This window comes from Tachysurus fulvidraco, chromosome 10, assembly GCF_022655615.1.
Source record: "Tachysurus fulvidraco isolate hzauxx_2018 chromosome 10, HZAU_PFXX_2.0, whole genome shotgun sequence".
Taxonomy (NCBI): Eukaryota; Metazoa; Chordata; class Actinopteri; order Siluriformes; family Bagridae; genus Tachysurus; species Tachysurus fulvidraco.
In genome coordinates this window covers 9,354,506-9,376,905 of record NC_062527.1, presented here as the reverse complement: position 1 = coordinate 9,376,905, position 22,400 = coordinate 9,354,506, and the positions used below count along the sequence as shown (strand labels likewise).

Sequence of the window (22,400 nt, the reverse complement as noted above, 5' to 3'; positions counted from 1 at the left end):
GCCTTACCAACAGGGCACACTCAGCTGTCTCCTTTCCCTCTCCTACAGAACGTCCTCAAGCTACAAAACATTTCTACTGAATAAAGCTTCCATAAAGCAGCAAATAACTCTGCTGGTGCATGTGCTGGATAATCCACAGTAGTCTGTGAACTTCACTAGATAAAACAGCAGGAATAATTACTTCAGCTCAAAGGTGGATGGTCCGTCGTTGTTAAAGAGTGATATCGGTTACGCGTGAATCATCTTTCGCCGTAACGGTGCCGCTATACACAAAATATTGTCAAACCTCCACCAGAGCAAGGAAAGTGAGTAGAAAAGAAATCTCTGGAAAAAATATCTGAGGCATTTGTATGTGGTTAAGAAGGTAATTTTGCAGCGTCTCTCTGGCTGTCATGACCATGCATGTGCAACATCTGTCATAGATAAAAAGGTGTCAGAGGCAAAAGATATCATCAAAACAAAACCATTTAAGGCTAAACCTTATGACAAAAAGTGTGCGCGTTTATGCCTAAGGCTTTCGGGTGTGCTATATTTCACCGCGTCGGTGTCAATGCGTTTTGTTATTAATACCAAAATTTACAATCTACACCACAAGATGTACGACGTTCTTGGGATTCTGTCAGGCTTCAGATGATTCCTGATAGCACATTATCTCCCTTTTCTTCATGGGATTGCTCTATATTTAGAATATAAACTGATTATTCATGAGGAGCACTGGTAAATGGGTGATGTCACATTTGATAGCAATCCATCAAACTCTGATAGACGTCGCACTCGACATAGCACACAGCCAACACATTGAACTTTTTCTCCCCTCTTTTCCCCATGCAATCAGTGACAGACTTGTGCGATTGTGACAATATAGCAATCAAGCATGCTCCGTCAGAGTGTCAGCTCCATCAGGGCCGGGGTTCGGCTCACAATGCACTGTTTGCTGGGATAAATCCTCCTTCTCCAGAGCTGCCAAACACCAGACACCGGCAATGCCAGCTGTCTGCCCTCCTCTTATGCTTTCCTTTCCGCTCTTTTCTTCGCATGTTTCCACTCCCCTTTCCTCCACTCATCCTCTCTCTCCTCTCTAAACTACTGTCCGATGCTCCACGTGTAGCGTATTGTTTTCACTACATCGCGTGTGCATCCGTCGTCTGGCACAGCTGTTCCCGCCGGTCCCAACAGCCTCGTAAAAACGGCAATAAATCAATCTGGGCACTCAATACAAGTGGGAAATTGACCAATTAAAGTGGCCCAAGATGCTTATGTTCGGGCAGATGATTTTACAAATTGGCTATCTATTTAGACCAAGCACTGGCACTTTGGGCAAGAAAATGCACTAGCTGGATTCAGTCCATTAGCTTGTCCCCCCAACATCACCCCCAACCACCACTCTCTCTCTCTCTCTCTCTCTCTCTCTCTCCCCCCTCACACACAAACACACACACACACACACACTCACACACACACACTTTTTCTATCTGTCGTTTCTTGGCTCTGTGTTATGCAGCAGTACCACTGCTAATACATAGATCAACAATCTCAGGATCAGCCGCTGAGGCCTACTACAGTTCATCAGCCATTTTCTCTTCTACCTCCAACCCAGCCACCCCTTAAACCCCTTAACAATTAACCCCTAAAAACCTGGGGTTTCAAGTATGATCAGTTCATTTGTTTTCTTCGGCCTATATTATTAGGTTTTAGATCAGTTTTGTCTGCAAATGTGCGTCAACGTTAACATCTATATTTGCTCCTGGTACAATCTCGTGTGATGAAACACAGGGCTCATATTTCACCATTAAAGAGCCGTGAAGTTTTTTTTTTTGGCTGAATTCAAAACACAGGGTCTATTTCGGTCCATTTCGGTGTGCTGTTATGCCACCGCATATGCGCCGTCTAAGTCAACCAGCGAACAAATCTGCACGGACAAATGAGAAGTGCTACAGGTGTACCGGCATCTGTTTGCAATCAGTCTACTTGCTGTTTTTTTTTTATGCTCCATCCAAAAAAATATTTATTAAAGTCAATTTTTTGTACGTGGATGTATGGGTTTTATTTTCATTCCCGCTCTCAGAATGATGATCAATCTCTGGGTAAAAAATTCTATGATGGAGTGCCAGAACCTGTAAGGCTGTTCCTCCATATGCTGTTAATCCATGAGCACATAATTAGCTCATTTTGTACAGTGTAAATGACTCCGAGGAGATCTGAACACGTCATTCAGACCTAGAGGTTGTATTTTTTCCCTCCATACTATGTGCATACAGCTGATACTAGCAGCTATATATACAATTAAAGTCCAGAGTCTAACTCTTCAGCTGTTACAACATACAACTATCATTCCAATGAGTTACGTAATAAGAAATAAAAAGTGACAGAACACCAATAAGCCTGTCCAGAGTAATATTTGATGTCTATAAACACCCATTGCTTGCAGGAGCAAATGTTTCAGTAGTAAAAAACAAAACAAAACCAGAGACACTTTAACCGACACTGATAAGCAGCATCGGCTTCGCTTTATATCTCTAAAACAAAAGGAAAAAACAATGCTCCGAGTTTCTCTATCTCTCCCTCTCTATAATGGAGGTCTTATCAGCTCGGCTGTTATCTTGCAGTTTAAAACCTGACCTGAGATCAGTTTCAGGTTTGCTTGTAACAATTCAGGGTGATAAAAACTGCTCCTAGAGCAACAGTAAACAAAGCGAGATTATTCTAGAATTGTGTTGTCTAGTCATAGTCTGTTAGACTCAGATATTTTAGAGCAGAGGTTCTTTACCACAGGGTTGTGGGTCATTTTGTGAGCAAGGGCTACGTGCTTTCCTCTGGGAAGCCCAAACAGTCATTTAACTATTATAATAAAACTGTAAAGATTCTCACTGAGCTTTCTGGAATGGAACAAACCTAAGAACTGAAGTGATGAGATGTTAATAGGTGGCTGTTGTTATATCGGTATAACCAATAAAACTCTATGAATTAGCTATGACATCATTGTTTTGCTAGCTTACTTGCATTAATAACAGTAGACAGAAAGTTTTAGAGAAACATTCGCATGGCAAATGATTAAGACCAGGTGATGTAGCCAGGGTTGAGAAACTGAAGAAATACATTTTTTTTATAAATAATAATAATAATAATAATAATAATAATAATAATAATAATAATAAAACAATAAACCTTTGGTTTAACTCATGCCCAAATCTAGCTCAAATATGATCCCAGAGCTAGATATATAGTTAGCTATTATCCCAAGAGCTACACTATACAGCAGAAGTGTGACCCAACCCTGATACAGTGTGCAGCTTTACACGTCAATGCAACATTGTGAAATAAAAATCATTTAAATACTGTTATCACAGTCAACATGAGCAGACCACAAAATGCCCCAACCCTGCATTTCTACGCTCCCCTCCAAGGTTATTACACTGCTTTGTCAAAAAACACTCTTGGTTGTGGTCTGCATCGATCTAACAGCTGGAAATTCCTACTCGACACCATGAACATATTCAACCGGAGAAAATGACTTGTAGATTACTCCTCAAAATGTTGTTTGTGAAAAGTGTTTTTTTTTTGTTTGTTTGTTTGTTTTAAAATGTATACCACTTGATTTCTAAAAAACAAAAACAAAAAAAAAACAGTTGAATACAGTATAAGAAAGAGGAATTTATTGTATTTGCAGATGTGGGTGTCTTGTGTAGCTGACTGATAAACAAGTACATATTTAAATGGTTTGATGCCATCAATTATCTCATTCTTCAGGGTATGTTAAATGTTAACAGACCTCTATAATGAGGTTGCATGGCCAAAAATCCTTTAATGTCCCTGCCGGCATGTGTGCACTGGACATTTGGCTCAGATGAATAAAAAACAGCACTTGAGGGTTGAGAATGAAGCGCACTCAGCCTCTCTTCTGCCTTGTTTGTCTTTTGGTTTAGTGTAGACTGAACGTTCCTGCCTGCAGGTGCTGCACTTAATAAGTGCATTCTTCTAGTGCCCCGGCTGCTCGTGTGCAATGTTGCCCAGGCGAGTTAACATGCCTGTGCATGTTTCTGTTGTGCGTATATAACATGCAATGGATGTTTCCTTTTGGCCTAAGAAATAAATAGACAATATTTCCTCATCTCATGCTACAGACCTATAGCTGAAACTGTGATGTCTGGGTATTTCCTGTCATATAATATGTAGTGAGCGTAATTACAAAACAAAAAAAAAAAACAATAAACGCCCGATCCCAGAATATCAGTCTTACACAGAAACCCTATATAGACTCCAAAGCTAGTTATGACATAACTGCGTTTAAAGTGTTTCTGCCAGACCAAGACTGAAAATGTTAGCCTTTCAAAAGTAATCCAGAGCAATTGCGGAGAATGGAAAATAAATCAGACAGCCAATTAGAATGGGCGTGCTGAGAGGATAAGGAAAGGAGGCTGAGCGCTATCAGCTGTGTCTCGGGTGTAGATGCAGTCGCTGCAGTCTAACAGACAGGCTTTCATGTGAAGGACCCGGAAACACGCCTCCTTCTCAATCCAATTAGGTTCTCGAGCTGCAGAAAGGCAGACAGGAAACTCACCTGCTCCATGACTCCATGACAAGGCACGCATATTATTGTCTCACTTATTGGCATATCCTACGCAATCGCTGAATAAAGCCTCCACTTTATCACCGTTAACCAAGTCGACTAACGAATACTTAAATCAATTCAGACTAGTCAATTAAGACAAGACGTTATCAGTACCTCAGAATGATGAAAGAGCTTTCCCTAATGTGGCAAATTTCTTGACTAAATAAACAAACAAACAAACAAACAAATAAATTAAGTGTGGTGTGGATAGGCTTAACCACCCGTATCACCTTCTCATAATAATTGACACACACATACAAACACAAACACACAAAAACACACACAAATACACATACAAACACAAACACACATATATACACACACACACACCGAGTCAGTGAGACTTGGCAACAATAAAGAGAGTAACATCTTCATCCTACCTCTGTTCCCATAGCAACGGGTGAGATCGTATTCCCTTTAGAATGTTATTAGAGAAATTAGCTCAATTTTTTGCTATCAGAATAATAATAACAACAACCACAACAGAATTTCCAGTGACAACAGCATGCTATATGATCGATACTGCAGCAAGCCTCCATTAAGCTTCTGCACATTTACCGCTCAGCGGCTGCCAGAACCTTCCGAGAAACTGCTTTATAAGTTTGCGAACGTCCAATGCGAACAATGTAAACTCCTGTTTCTTCAGTGGGTCTTCTTCACCAATAAAGAAGAAAGAAGCAGAACTGTCTCTGGTTCAGCAGTCTAAGGTATAAATCATTGTATTGTGACAGGAAATGACACATAAAGACACATATATACTTAAAAAAAAGAAAGAAATTAAAAATTTGGCTGTTTACTCTGCTATCAGAGCTTGTCTTTAAGAGTCAACGTCTGCCTCAGGCAGAAGTAGGAAAATGCTGTTATTTATGCATGAGGGCCTTCAGACCTCCAGGCAGACTTGTTTCTGCTGCTTCCTCCATCTTCGGGTCTCCATCTGGAAAAGCAGTCCCCTACAGACCGGCTACAAAGCCCCCGACGTAGCAGTGCTGCAGCCTCTCTGACCCGAAAGCTAACCTTAATAATCTAAAGACAGTAGCCCAACATTGCTCTCAGATAACCAGAACACAATGCCTTAAAATCATGCCAACATTCAGATCAGTGCAACAGGGCACGTTTGCAAAAAACACACACCAGCAATTACGCTAACGTCCTGACACCCCCAAAGCTGGCCCTCAGCCAGTAGGCTGAAACTCTATTGTGTGTCTGCGATTTCCCTCCACCAGCGCATACATCACAGGCAGACAGAACAGTGTGCAGGAAATAAAAGGGACAAGTGAAAGGCTGTATTAAGTACAATGGCATCCCATCCATAACCGTCAGCATTAATAGCCCGGCTGGCCATTTAATTTTTCATCAACAATGAGGCCAATTAGAACGAGTTGCGCGCTGCATTTGGAAGGATGCCCATTTTTTTATAACCCAGTATCAGAAGACATTCTAGGATTATTTATTTGGCCCTTTTGCTCCCTCACCTGACAGAATTAATAGATCTGGACAACTTAATTAGTCAGACTAATCTAGATTATTCTGGTTCAGTCCTAAAGATAAAGCAACAGTGTGGCAAGCATACGGGGCAAATCAGGGCCTAACCTTTGGCTTTGTGCTACAGCCTGAAGGTACGCAAACATCTGAAGGATGGACGAGAGACGGCTACTGAGTCTATTGTCGCATGCGGAAGAAATTTCGACACTTCTATCTACACAGGCTTTTAAAGGCACGGTTCTCAAAGTGATGTTTGAGGTTCTCGTTCTCCGATTTTATACACAAATGTAACAACCCACCATTTTAATTAGCATAATTTTAATATTCATTACCTGAGTTCGTATAGATCTCAACCTGTTTGACTGTAAAAACTGTAAACAAAAAGCAGATCGATGAATGAAGTCAAATAATAATTTGAATACAGATGTGTTGCTCTATGGCAACAGTAAATAGCCTAACTACTGTTGTACACATAGGTTTATAGATTTCCTATTGTGAAAAAAAAAATCTTCTTCTAATTATTATTATTATTATTATTTAAAAGCCCACGGATGCCATTAGTTTGAAATCCCCCTTCTTGGAGTAGTTTTTCTGGCCACATGTTACTCTTGTGACTTACTGGTGAATGCCAAGAAAGCTAACCAAACCCCAAATGACCTCAAAACCAAAACTAGTAGTTTCTAATCTAGAACCATCTTTGTAACTACACTTAGAAATTAAAGCTATATTTACTACGTTCCATCCGATTATTATTAGCTTCTAGCTTTTAAATTTGCCTTTACATCAACCACAAGGAGAAATGTGCAGGTGCAGGACAAAGCCAGCACAACAGAGCAAAGCACCACACCTGCTTTCCAAACACACTCGAGGAACTCTTTCAGCACCTGTTAATCCCTGACCCTCAAACCCCATAGTCACTACTAAATAACTATATACCCTCCAAGCAGCAGTGTGCATGCATGTGTGGTTTAAAGACGGGTGCGATCTTTTTCCTGTTTTATTGAGCGGTGTGTGAGTGTGTGAGTGTGTGAGTGTGTGTGTGTGTGTGTGTGTGTGTGTTCGCAAGTGCCTGATAATATTACACTGACACCTGCTGGGAAAGGAGGGACTCTGGATTAGTCTTCAGCAGGAAGAGGATGAAGAGGAGGAGGAGGGAGGAAAAAAGGCACAGATCACAGCTATGCCGAACTCAGATCAGCAACAAGAGTAGCCATATAGATTGGTCACACACACACACACACACACACACACACACACACACACACACACACACACACACACACACACACACACACACACACACACACATACACACACACAAACCACATATCAATAACAGACAACCAAACCAAATCTACAGCAAGCCACTGATCACTACATGGTGCGCATATATGATTTACAGCCCTGCTAATCGTAAGCCAAGCAGCTCCTGCCAGATGTGAAGGCACATGTTCCAGCCTGTCCCCCTCATGTCCACATCCACCTCCCCAGTACAGATTAGCCAGTCCTGTGGAGAGGAGATAGCACTTGGGGAAGGAAGGAAGGTTTCATTTGGCTCCTGGGGCCCCGTAAGGAGTACAACTACGCTTGAGCAGTAATCAAAAAAACACAAGTGAAAAACGCCCTATTTTGAACAGCGTGGCATCCTAATGTAAAATTGGCAGGTGGGCACATTCGGAGTGGGTTTTGATTGATCCCCAGCTGCTTGAGAAATTGTCCGCTGTCCCAGAATTCAGGTCAGAGTGATAAGCATTGTGGGCACGGTCCTGGAGGAGTGCGCCTCTGCATGCTCCGCTCCAGGTGTGTGTGTGTCTGTGTCTGTGTGTGTGTGTGTGTGTGTGTGTGTGTGTGTGTGTGTGTGTGTATGTGTGTGTGTGTGTGTGTGTGCGGTAATGTTGTGATTTTTTGTGAGGAAGAAAAATGCGTGACGCTGCGCTCTGCCCGCTACACCGTCACTCTGTCAACATGTTCTATGTACTTACAATAAGACACAACACATTTACACAACTTTCCCCTTAATGTTTAACAAAGCAGCTCTTCTAACTACACCCCTGAACTTAACAACAGCATCAACAACTACATAATATTAATAACAATAAGCTAATCTTGAGCAAAGGATATGATCACCATTTACCATTTAGTAAACTGGGAACAAATAAAAATAAATCCAGCTATGACTATCAGCATGAAACAAATATTATCACACGATGAAGAAGCTAATGTGGAAAAAAAAAGAAGAAGAAAATAGCAGACGTCTAAGTAGCACGCACAAAAGGCATCAGTGGCTCTGTATCTTTTCTCTTTTCTCTTTTGGAGGATAATCAAAAGCTTTTACAAAAGGAAGGAGAGCAGTGACAGAAAATAAAATAAAAACTACATGAGCAGTCATACATTTCTAATAGAGCTCCTTTTAATCTTGAAAGGGGGTCTTTCAATAGTGCATTAGTCTTTTTTTTTGTATTACTTTAATGCTTTCCTTCAGAAATGTATGCAAATCTCAGGCTAATGCCAGCAGCAATGACAAAAGAGGTGATTCCACTCAAAAAGCCTGCGCTACCCAGACGCTGGTCTGCTGGACAGAAGAGAGTCGGGGCTCTGCGTGCGCACCTCTTCTTCTTTTGATTTTTTTTTTTTCATTTTTATTTTAAAAATAAAATCATTTTGAAGGTGTATAAGCATGACACACACTTGACTAGACTTCTTCAATATTTTGAAAATGTGTCACATTGTGCAGAAAGAAAGATGGGTGAAACAGAACCTGTCTAATCGTCTTAATTTGGCGTTTCTAGCAAAAAGAAAAGAAAAAAAAAACATACTCTGAAATACAGACGGCTACTGCTAAGGTAAATTATGTGCATTATCGGTAAGCTGTAGAGTTTTTAAAGCAGAGATTTTTTATATGTTCTGCATGTATAATAAATTAAATCCTTGTAGTAATAATAATAATAATAATAATAATAATAATAATAATAATAATAATAATAATAATTTTGAAGCCCTTTATACAGTTTATACAAAGACAAAAATGCATCAGTTCAGAATAATAAGATAGTTAACGTGAAAATCAGTCATGAAACATGAAAACTTGAAAACTCTCTTTTATACACATAATGAGTGATAGTTAAATCCATCTCGCGCTCATATTTTGAGCTTCTTGGCACACTCTAAGCATGGTTTAACTAGTCGAGGCTCGGCTAATCCTTTTATCAGGGTCCCTGCTGCAGGCTATCCCAAACACTCGCTGATTAAAAAAGAAGACGTGGGCAACCAACAGTTTGGGTTCGAACCAGATAAAGGCATAACGTCGTGTTGCCATGTCAATGCATGTGGAATAAATTCACATCATTTCTAAAATATTTCATAAGCAAGTCAGTGCTTAATATAAATCTTAAAAAAAACAACAAAAAAAAAAAACAAGCTTCTTGCCTGTTTCTGTCTGCTCGAGCGATAGTATATAAGTGTGTGTATAATGAGGAGCATTGTCACTAGGAGATCTGCCTCCATGTCTGTTCACAAACTACTTTTGATTCTTCTACCCAATCCCCTCTGGTTTCTCCCACTCTGTATCACGTCAGAAAGCCCATTAAAAATTCTCCCTTGTGCTTTAGTGCATGGCTACAAAGAAGAAAAGAGCCAATATGATCCTCTCTTGAGGAAAATCAGAGAAGCAGCCTATTCACTCCCATTCACGTCGGTGAGGGGAAATGATAATATCACACAGGAAATCATAAAGGCTGGATTATAGCAGGCACGGGGTAAATGAAATTAAAGAAAAAGAAGAAAAATAGCATGAGCAAAACAGACCCGGTGAGAACAAAACATCCTAGAAAAAAGAGACGACGTAGATCGAAGTTTTAGACAAAACCGAACCGTATTATCTACGAACTTATAAACTGGAATTATACGATAAATAAATACTGTAGAAAGGTTACACCACCAATCCTTGCCACCTAGAGTAAAGGACGTGCTGCTCGTCAAGCCCTCCGCCGCTCTCTCTCTCTCGTCTGGCTTGAGTGAGCAGGACAACAAGGCGGCCATTTCTTCCTGTCAATACTGGTGCGCATCCATTCTCACCTGCCTGACACCTTTTACTGGTCATGGGATGAATCAATCACACTTAGTCTACTCCCTGGGTACCAGGACTAAAAAAAGAAGTACAACATGAAGGAGGACTGCAGTGTTTCCCTGTCAGCGGCGCCCCAGAGGCTACGGTGAAAAATCGCCCTCGATAAAATAACATTTTTCAAAGCGCGCCAATGCTCTTTTAATCTCGGCCCGCCACAATAAATGGCTTCTGGGATGCATTTCATTTCGTCTGAACACAAACAATCTTTCAAAGGGCTTAATAAAAGTTACACAAATGAGCATCATTAATTACCTGCTAATGGAGTAATGACTGTGGCACCTTGCTATACATTTGTAGAACAGAAAGGGAAAGCCATAGCGCTCTGTGTGTGTGTGTGTGTGTGTGTGTGTGTGTGTGTGTGTGTGTGTGTGTGTGTGTGTGTTTACTATAATAGTTATCAGTGGCACACTTCTGCTCATTTTGTCTCCAAGCTTTTGTGTTCCTAAAATGGCCAGCTTCATATATTGAACTAAAGAACTAACTAAAGAACTTACATACTCGGAAAACTTTTAAAAGATACAAATTGTAGATATGTAGTTATAAATTAAAGAATATGAATCTTATGATATGGAATTTATTTTGGAAAAGATTTAAGATAAGTATTTTTTTAAACACTGTATTGCTAAGAAAGTAACCAAATAATTACATAATACATGATGTATAAATATATAATAGTGAAAATAGTGAGTGCAGTCTGAGTACTCACGCTCTCTCTCTCTCTCTCTCTCTCTCTCTCTCTCTCTCTCTCTCTCTCTCTCTCTCACTATCTCTCTTTTATCAATCTGTCAATATCAAATATCTCTTGTTCTATCTATATTTACTCATCTGGGACTCTCTATATGTATATCTCTAATCTTTAACTGAGTCTATGTCAGTTTGGTACAACTTTAGTATATTTTCTCTCTAGTTCTATCTAATAGAATCTCTATCTCTATCTCTCTCTATATCTCTCTCTCTCTCTCTCTCTCTCTCTCTCTCTCTCTCTCTCTCTCTCTCTCTCTCTCTCTCTCTCTCTCTCTCTCTCTCTCTCTCTCTCTCTCTCTCTCTCTCTTTAACCTCCTAAGACCCGAGCTTTAGTATGGCCTTGCATTTCAGATGCAGTGATGTCCATGTATGTGGACACCAGTTTGTAGGAGGTTAAGGCACCTGTACTGAAAGGACAATACGGACACCTTTCTTCCCTCAGTCCTCAAGTACTGATTTATTTTTTTCTGTAAACACTGAAAATGCCAAACTGCCAAACAGGCATTTAACAGAGTTGAGATGTGGTGAGTATAAAGGCCATACAACACAATTTACATCAGTTTCATACCCATCAATCCATTCAGTAAGCCAGAGGATGGGGGCGGAGTTATCCTGGAGCAGGCCACGCCCACCAGGATAGACAGGTTTCATCATCACAGAATAAAGACTGAATTAGTTTGTACTGAATCCTCGAGGACATTGTAATAAAATACTGTACAAATACAAATACCATTAATTTGTCATCTTTCCGTAGACCGGAAAAGCACAAAGCTTGTGTTATGTTTGTAAAATGTCTTCAATTCAGGGGCAAACTTTTTTATATAAAATCACTAGTATAAGTTTTCCCATTATAATAACTGCTTAATGTTTTAGTACTTTTTACATTTCTGTATTTTACCATTTTTTGTCTGTATTTGAGATTTGTTCGATCGCATGACAGATATTCACTGTGAGGAGAAGGATTTCATCTTGAAGGTTTTGTGGAAGCGATAAAGTCTGATTGAGCTTAGCTTAAATGTGCTTTAGCATTTCATATAGTGTAGTACTGAGAGAAATTTAGTCGTCTTTAATTCCGCTTCACGTATTTACCTGAGCATTCTGACAACGTCATGGTCGGGCTTCTGAAGTTGTGCATGATTTTGTTTTATAACTAGAAGTAACTCTGTACAGATGTGTTTTAGAGAAAAAAAGAAAGTGAAGCAGTGTTCCATGCAAAATAAAGATGCTGTGTATTATCTCTGACTTATACATTTTATCCACTATCTCTTAAAGAAAATGTATGCGGAGGTCTAGAAAAACCTGACAGATGTTGCTGGAGCTAAATCTGAAAAACAAACAATCAAACAAAAATCAATCAAAATGGATTTTCACAAAATTGACTCCTTCTTCCTATAATAAGTTTCGTCTCGTCCACATATCATGCATCGTTTTCCCCAAATGATGTACAAATATGTTTAGGAACTTTCTAAACCATCCTTAGGGTTCTGCACTGATGATGTTAGGTAGACAACGAACGCTGCTGTAAAAACATCTGCAGCTTAAGAAGAAAGCCTAGTGTGATGATCGGCATGGCTTTCGTGCTCATATTTTTCATTATTTTTATACAAATAAGTTAAATACAAGTATACAATACAAAAATAGCAGCAATAATATATAGTCCGAATGAAAATTTTAAATGCAATTTGTTCCTTTTTCACTAATATATGACAATGGCTGATCTTTCCTTGTGGATGAAAAACACTAAAAGAGAAAGAGGAAAAAATTGTAATACTCAGAAAGTCCATTTGAAGGATTTTCACATGGCAACGACACATGACCTATGTTTATTTATTCTCAGTATCAGTACGACGATGTCAGGAAAAAAACTGTAAGAATTTTTGTTGATGTTCTTTAGCTTCTTCTTCACAATCAAAGTAAATGTGAATGTAAATAAACATGTAATAAACACTTCACATACTTTACTGTAGTCCCACCTTCTTCTTCTTGATAAACTTATAATAAATAAATTGCATCTGAATTGAGTGTTATATATTTGGGCATCCTGGGGTTATGTGGCCCATGATAAAGAACAGAGCTGCTGGACGGGTATTGCAGCTATGTGTGTATCTTTCAACCGCTCACTACTTTATCTTCCCTGTCCTGCTAGATTACATCTCCAGGGTTCAGGTGGGGATCCATCATGGCTATTATTACCGGCAGTCACTCGCTGCATCAATCACCCGCTAAGGTTACCATAACCTTAATATTAAGAGGGGGGGGGCTCAAATAAACAGGAGGATAAGGAATGGTCTGGCCATTGGGGATTTCATCTTCCTTTCACTTTTAATAAGCTACTCAAAGGAATAAAAATTACAGGCCATATTTAGCATGCAGAACAAATCAGGGCTCCGCTGTTGGCCCTACACTCCTGCTAGGAGCTCCTCATTAGGAAGCGTAGGTTCTGGCGGTGAAGTGTAAACCCGGAGTGAACAGTCACGCTGGCTGGTGCTGCGTTTCTTGCTACAGCCTGCAGCTAACACTAATAAGCCTTTAGCTGTGGAGGGCGCTGATACACACAGGTGGAGTTATGTCTGCACAGCCAGACCAGTGGTTTGGCTCACTGTTGGAGAGTGTTTACGGCTGTTTGGTCCGGGGGAACACCAAAATAATGACCGGCAGGTTAACTGTAGCGTGCAATTCATTCAGCGAGCCAGCATATAATCTGTAATTACACAACGAAATCCATGTAAAGCGTGGAAAGTCTAGAGTTGAAGTAAGAAAGCACCACCTCCTACTTACTACCTTGCCAACTACTATATGAATAATTTATTCTCTTTCGGATTCACGGTACATACGGTATAACAGTGGCGGTGCCAAACAGGCCCACACATTATACTTTCAATTACATTTAGATCAGAGCGGCGTCTCTCGTAATGCATTCAAAGCAATTAAGTTCAAATATATGCAAAGGATTATTTACTTTGAAACTGGTCTTGTTATTTCTCTGCATATCCAACAACAACATTCATTATGGGGGCTTGGCACCAGAGGAAGGAGAGAGAGACCGTGTAAATATTTAAAGCCCCCACAAATATATAAATATTCATTTCAGAATGATTTGATGCACTAAATAAATAATCCCTTATTAAATAAATGACACCCTAAATAAAAATTTAAAAAACAGGATCTGGGGAAATGAAGATGAGATCGCGTAAAGAAGAAGAGGTGGAGACAAAAGCTAATATCTGCGGGAAGGCCGAAGAGAGAGAGAGAGAGATCAGCACTTTTCTCTTCTCTGAGAAGAGGAGAGAGAGAGAGAGATGAGAGAGAGGAGAAATGACGAGGAAGAGAGAACGAAGGAGACGAGAGAGATTGGGATGAGAGAGGGAGAGAGAGAGAGTGAGATGGAGAGGGAGGAGAGAGATGGCAGACGATCGGGAGGGGGGAAGGAGACGATGGAGAGGGACGAGAGGGGCTAGGAGAGTAGGGAGAGAGGGAGTGAGAGTCGCAGAGTAGTAGAGAGAGAGTGAGAGAGAGGGAGAGAGAGATTGAGAGAGTGAGAGAGAGAGTGAGAGAGAGAGAGAGAGAGAGAGTGAGAGAGAGAGAGAGAGAGAGAGAGAGGGAGAGAGAGAGAGAGCTATGTCAGCTATCACTCCACTTATTTTATATTTCTCATGGCAACCATGCAACAAAGTCAAGCTAATTAAAGAAGAGAATCCAAAGAGTGAAGCTTTCATGGCACCTTTTGTGGGAGGGACCCAGAGAGGGGAGAGAGAGAGAGAGAGAGAGAGAGAGAGAGAGAGAGAGAGAGAGAGAGAGAGAGAGAGAGAGAGAGAGAGAGAGAGAGAGAGAGAGAGAGTGTGTCTGGGGGGAATTACCCAGAAGAGCAAAGCAAAACCTGTCTGAGAACACATCCTCATGCATGTAGCACATGTGCTAAGATCCGTGAGTGCTTTTTCACCTGCACATTTTTAGCATGGAGATCAGGTTCAGTTCAGATCATATGCTCTTTATACTGCATTTATAAACCCATGCTATTCTTTGAGAATGTTTACTTCCCTCAGTCTTTGTGTGTCATGACCCTGCTTTAGTTAGTTGCCTGATCCTTGGACCAGACAGAGCCCGTGCTGCCTGGTGTCTGCTCTGCTTCTCGTGCTTCAGTGTTCTTGGACAAATAGAACTTTGTGTTTTTGGCTAGAGTATTTAATGATATATTTCTATTTGTCCTCTGGACACTCAAAAAAAAAAAAAAAAAATCACATTTTGGCCACCTTTCCCTCAGTCTTTTTCCTTCATAACAAGCAGAAGATGACTTTTTACCTCCACAAGGAAAAGCACACAACAGAAACACAAAAGAAGCAATCTCGTCCTATGGTCTGTGTTTTTTTTTTTTTTTTTTTTGATTGGCCACCAAACTGGGATCTTTTATAAAATCCCGAGCACTAGCATTGCATCGTATGTCCACTAGCCTTCACGTTTACATCCACAGATGTTGTTGCACAGGGTATGGCCTTCCCCCCATTTAATAAAGAGAGCTGGCCCCTGAGGGTTTATTAGAGGAGATCTCTTCAATGAGGCTTCCTATGCAAATGCAGCCCAGGGCTGGTGACTGGAGATGTGATAATTATGGGTTTATTTGTAAGCTGTCATTTCTGTTATAGCTAGGGGACATCAGGCTGAGTTTAGAGCAAGGCCATCAGAGGAGATCACATTTGCTGGAGTGCCAGAGATGATTCAAACAGCATGCAGACACTAGCACCACTCAGGAGCCTGTCAATAAGCTGTCAGGGTGACAGCCGTGCTCTTCTGAGACCCGCAATGTGCAGCACTTCCCTGGAAATATGTCACTCAAGAACAGCTAGTATCGGCAATCAAAACTGAAAAAAAAAAAATCTCATCTGGAAGTGTGCAGACTATTTCCCATGTTTTAGTAAAATTTATTTACATTTCTGCGATAGAGATTATTGCAGATTTATTCACATCACTCTGCTGTCACCGTACAGGCGGGATGCTCTGGATGATGTTTTACAACATTAGTAAGTGTAAAAGTTTCAGAGTTGTAAGTATGCGGTCCTGCTAGCAGATAACCGAGGCTTAAAAAATCTACAAGAGAAATAGATGACAAACGAAAAGGTTAAAAAAGAAAACAGTTTATAGATACAGTACTGTGTACTCTTTCATCAGACATCAACAGATTATTCAGTCTTATAATAGTTCGAACTCTACAGCAGTGTTCAGCTTTCAGTTCCAGACACAAACTAAACCGAAGCTAAGATCGTTTACATGCTGCTGTTCAGCCACAGGTTTGATCCTGATAATAATCATAATCATGATCTGACAGAAGGCCATTACAGAAAAATCAGAAACAACTGCTTTGTAGCTTTGATTGACTGAAGCAGCCTTACCACCACCCCAATACAATCGAGCTGAGATATAGAGCTAGAGAGGAAAAAAAGAGAGATGAGACAAGAGGGAGGGGGAGAGAAAAAAAGAGGGGAGAGAGGACAGGGAGAGGGAGGAAGGGGAGAGAGAGAGAGAGAGAGAGAGAGAGAGAGAGGAGAGAAAGGAAAGAGGGGGAGAAGGAAGGGAGAGGGAGGGAAGGGGAGAGAGAGAGAGAGAGAGAGAGAGAGAGAGAGGGAGAGAAGGAAAGAGGGGGAGAGAGGAAGGGAGAGGGAGGGAAGGGGAGAGAGAGAGAGAGAGAGAGAGAGAGAGAGAGAGAGAGAGAGAGAGAAGGAAAAGAGGGGGAGAGGAAGGGAGGGGAGGGAAGGGGAGAGAGAGAGAGAGAGGGAGAGAGAGGGAGAGGGAAGGGGAGAGAAGAGAGAGAGAGAGAAAAGAGGGAGGGGGAGAGAAGGAAAAAGGGAGAGAGAGAGGACGGGAGAGAGAGAGAGCGAGAGAGAGAGAAGCAAAGAGGGGGAGAGAGAAGGGAGAGGGAGGGAAGGGAGAGCTCGAGAGCGAGAGAGAGAGAGAGAGAGAGAGATGAGACAGCAGAGGGGGAGAGAGCGAAGGGGTTCTGCTGATTTGCGATTCAGTCTGCTCTCTCTACGCATGTCTCTCTCCCTTTCTCTTTCATGTTCTCTCACTCTCTCTCTCTCTCCCCTCTTTCTTTTTCTCTCATTCCCCATTCTCTCTCTCTTCCTTTCTCTCTCTCTCTCTCTCTCTCTCTCTCTCTCTCTCTCTCTCTCTCCCTCCCTCCCTCCCTCCCTCCCTCCCTCCCTCTCTCTCTCTCTTGAAGTAAATAAGACATAACACATGAGACAGTGACTTGTCCAGTTACTATGAAACCGCAGCCTTCTCCATCACTGAGGATTTTTCCAAGTCAGAAAACTTAAAGTTACAGCTTCATCTGTGACCGATCTAAACCTGTGACTCCTCCTAACCATGCCATATAAATGTCCCCTCAGAGATGTCAACATATCAACCAAGCATATTTTAACCCATACTACATGCATCCATCATACAAGTAGTGCAATTTGTTCCTGTAGAAATAATAATAAATTTTGATGCAGCGTGTAAGTTACCTTGCAGTCTCAACACCTCCTGACCAATCAGAGTCCAGGATTACACAAGACCGTGGCTTAAATTGTATTATATATGTATAACTAAGTGTATTATATTCCTGCTTATTATTAGTCTTATTACTTTTACTCTACTTATTACTCTATGTTTGCTCAATGCAGTCGTGTTGTAACAAACAAGAGCGGTTTATTATCTAGCATTCATCTGGTGTTACAGACTTGTATTTTAGATAGCTAAATGTATGTTTTCTGCCTCGTAAATGTACCCGAAGCTTGAAAAATGCTTTTGTGAGCGCTGGTGTTGTGATAAAGGGGCTCCGTGCTTTGATGGTGAGCGACTAGAGGCCTATTTTGTAATGTGTTCTATTATGCATGATAAAAGAGCTGACAATTTAAATAAGTAAAAAAGTTGAGAAAAAAGAACGTCATGATAAAAAAAGTGTGTTCAGTTATTAAAAACAAAATGTATCAAATGAACGGATACATGATTAAGGTTTAAGCTGTTGTGTCTATACATTTTTATACATTCTTGTTTATACATTATTATTGTTTAACTTATATGGTATTCAAACTTGCATTGGGTTAAAATAAAAAGAATGAATTTGCTTACCTTCATGGTAGGATTTAGAGGAAGCATCGCAGGACGGAAAGCAGCATTACAGAGAAAAGAAACAGAAACAGAGGCAAGTGAGGAAAAGTTTCAGATTTAAAACGACATCACAAGAATAACATCCCAACATGATATTATGGGAACAAATGAAACTTAAACGTAAAGAAAAAAATGCATGCATATGACTTTTGGGCTTTGTTCCAAGATCCTGTGTGTTATTATTCCAGTAAATTGCTGCATACTGTACAGGTCGAACCTATTCTTGACAAGAGACATGCAGATGTGTCTTAAAAATGCTATAGGTCCATTAATGTCATGTTGTGATGTCAGTAATGACACAAAGTGTTTTTTTTTTAAATGTTTTTCCTTTTTTTTCCCCAAAAAATGTTTCCAAAGTTTTTCTTTTTTCCCCCCAAAGTTTTATTTATTTTTAGTATTATTTTAGTTTTTTTTTAAAAGTATTATTTTATTTTTCCCTAAAGTTTTAACAAAGTTTTTCTATTTTTTTCCCCCCAGAGTTTTTACAAAGTTGTTGGCAAAAAATGTTCACACAACACAACGGTAGTTAATGACTCACATTAAAGTAGACACTCAGAGCTTTAAGAATTTAGTGAAGAAGAAGAAGAAGAAGAAGAAGAAGAAGAAGAAGAAGAAGAAGAAGAAGAAGAAGAAGAAGAAGAAGAAGAAGAAATAGTTGACCTATAATAATAGTTTATACTAAGAATTTCTTTTTTTTCTGGCCTACTGTGGAAAAAGTTCATAAAAAAGTTCCATAAACACAAAAACAGTTTGTTTTTTCCACATTAATTTCTTCTGCTCTCTGAGACGCTCCAAGTGCTTGTTCAAAAACTTTAAAGACGTTACCGTCAACCACTAAAAGTCTGTTCATCCGAACGGAGGTAAAAACATAATCACAATGAAAGCCAGCATATTTTATATCAGACTTCCCCAGCATCAAAATAAATCCTTTGTTTAAAATTTAGGATAAGTCGATTTTTTTTTGTACTGGCACCTTAATATGACTCTTATGTTAGAAGACTGACGTACTGCATGAGTGAAAGCATCTCAGACGACGAAAGGGTTTGGTCTAAGTATAGCGTCTGCTTTGAGTAAAAAAATCAATAATTCTTGGCAAAACAAACCAATCAGCTGTGCAAATTAAAATGCTAATGCCTATTAAAAATGCAAATTGCTATTAAAAACCGTCTGTGTGACACATTTTGCACAAGTCATGTACAATATCGCGTGAATGACGCCAGCACCCACACACATCCATTACATATACACTAGACTTCACACAATGCTAACAAATGTTCCAGTAGACCTGCTCAGGTCGAATGATGCATTCCGAGGCCAACGATCACAATTCAGAGCGAAAGATTTTGTTTACTTTTATCTTGTAAGATTTTTTTGTCTGTCAGAAGAACATCAAGCCAAAAATCATCCACTCTAATCCCAGTTTAATGGACAAAAAAAAAAAAAAACCTTGTCAAATACTTGGTTACACGATTCTACAAATATTAGTGTGAAAAATATAAAGAATGCTGGATACCAGAATCAGAAAGTCTTAGAGTCTGTGAGAAACTGGTGAGAAAACACACTGATTGCTGTCTGCAGAGTTCTGGCACTGGCTCCGTCATAGTTTGGTGGCATTTCAGCCAATGATCCAAACAAATCAACCCTGAATTCTGAAGGAATTTTCATCCACCATTGAGTATACAGAAACAGACTATATGACTGACATTGTATTGGAATTGACACTTTGAGTCTATACCAAGGGACCCGGGAACAAGGTGGGACACTCAAGGTGTCAGTCCATCACAGGTGAACACACTCACACACTTATACAAACTATGGACAATTTAGAGATGCGAATCTGCCTATAACGCTTGTCTTTGGACCGAAGGAGGAATCCAGAGTAAGCCAAGGAAACCCCAGAAGCACAGAGAGATACATACATACATACTCTGTGAGGAGGTAAGAATCGAATGTGCGACCCACTAAGCCACCATACTGTATATAACGTATTGTAATATATAATATAACATCATCGTATATAGCGTCTCAGCGAACACCGACTATTCCCACCCCCATGCTGGATTCACACACACATTTACACTGACGGTGAAAAAAACCACACAGACTCATTTTACACATAAATAAATGCACACTCTCAGCAGGAATCTTTATGAGAGCTGTTGAGATGCAGCTGCCTGAAAGCTCACGGTCTTCATCTGCAGTCAAGCGGGAACACCGTCTCATCTGAGGAGCTGTGCAGTGGAACCAGGATGCAGATGACTACTGCTCCTGTTTCACCGAATCAAAATCCCTTTCAAAAGGGATTCGACTTGTGTGTCGGTAACAACAGAATCAGAATTGCTTGGAAAATGGCTAGGAATCAGCTGATCAGTGCGTTCCAGGAAACTTCCAGTCTTCCAAAGAATGAGAAGAAATGCACAGGCTTTGAGAGAGAAGATCCTGCACCTGATCCATGGCCTGAGCTGAGACTTACACACACACATACACACATCCCTCAGGAGGAAGCTGAGGAAAGAAGGATGTCCTGAGAGGTAAAAAGGGAAGGGACACAAGAGAACGAGGAGTATGCTGACTGACAGCTACAGCAGTGAAGATACAAGACACACAGCCAGGCCATGCACAAGCTCCGCTCAAGGACATGCAAGCCCAGCAGATAGAGCCTTTCTGCACTCAAGCACCCTCTCATTAGTGTACCTCATGCTGCACTCCAATCACCCTTTGAAGTGCTTTGAGGTACTTCAGCCCATGAAAACGAGCATCTTTAATCCACTTGTTAATTAACAGTGGGTGTCTGAAGTGCCCTGTTCTCCTCGCAAGGCTCCGAGGCCTGAAAGCAGACTGATATCAAAAGAGCTGCCTCTATTGTTCCACTGATACAGTCGAGCACTAGCGCTGACAGAGCTAGAACTTTTACCAATCTGCTTGTTATGGAAATTTTTTTTTATTTTTTCTGGCAGGAATTCAATAAGCATGTGCCAGACTGATTCTGACGGAAACATTTTAGGAAACGGTCCACAGTCGTTAAAGAGGGAAGCAAAAATAAGCACCTTGACTTGTTCCATTAGAGTATGGCTTCTGTGTGTGTGTGTGTGTGTGTGTGTGTGTGTGTGTGTGTGTGTGTGTGTGTGTGTGTGTGTGTGGTGAGGGTATTCCTGCCTGAACGAGATTAAAGCATATTCCCTTCTACAAACCAAATGAATCCACACTGACAGATTTTAAAAAGTCTTTCAGGTTAGAGAGAGGCAGGCAGAAAGAAAGAGAGAGGAGGTTCAGGAGGAAATGGGTGGGCCGGATTGTGCTTGTCATCATCATTTCTTTTCTACCTCCATCTCGGTTGCATGTATTCGCTCCTTCTATTGCAGACAGAAACAGGAAGTAGATTTAGAAATAAAAATCCCCCCTCTTTCTCCTTCTCCTCTTTCTAAGGCCTGAGGGTTTTAACCAAACCGAGGCTCTCTCCCTTTTCTCTCCCCCCTGCTGTGCCAACAACTCTCTTTTTCAGTTCAATTAATGAGCCATAAATAACCCAATGAAGGTGTCAACAAAGAGCGTAATTTATCACAGCTTTCACCGTTCCGTTTCATGAGAAGAAAATGCTCCTTTGCAGCTCCACCATTCCCCCAAACAGTGCAACTACAAAACAAGTGAGGGAGAGGGGAAAAAAAGACAGCAGAAAAGATTTATTCCTGGCCAGACACTCCAACCTAAAATTTATCTTGAGCTGGGACCCTCACAGGTGCGGCGATTTGACAAATAAGCTGGGAATCGCAGGCCGAGTGCCTTTGTTAGGAGTATCGGAGATGGAGTGGCAATAAATTTGACTAAGAGCGAGAGACAACACACTCAGTAGGTTCCCGCAGGGCTGCCAGGGAGCTCCGCGTTCAAGACGTATCCTCTCTCAGTCTGTGATCCGTCTGGGTTGTAGATCATGGAGGCAGCTTTGGGCCCAGGAAAAAAAAAAAAATAATAATAATAAATAAATAAATGAAATAAAATAAAAACATACACACACACACACACGAGTGCTCTGTATGAGACTAGGGGAGCACGGCTTAAGGAGCCACATCAGTGTGCTCCACAAATGTCACTTTGACTCAGTGATGACTCAAGACGAAACATCTCAGACAAAAAAAAAAAAAAAAAAACCCTGATTCCGATTTTGTACCAGGGCTGCTTTGAATAAAACCGAAGTAGAAAGGTACAGCTAGCATAGTGCTCAGGAGAAAAGCAGAAAAGTCATTGAATAATATATGACAGATTGAGCTTTGAATCCAACATTAAAAGTGATGACGCGAG

The 22,400-nt window shown here is 40.6% G+C and overlaps 1 protein-coding gene across 1 annotated transcript in view; it reads right to left on the bottom strand.

Moving 5' to 3' along the window:
• The window catches only part of roraa (RAR-related orphan receptor A, paralog a), a 251,793-nt gene that overhangs the window by 131,768 nt on the left and 97,625 nt on the right, over window positions 1–22,400 (bottom strand). The window lies entirely within an intron of this gene.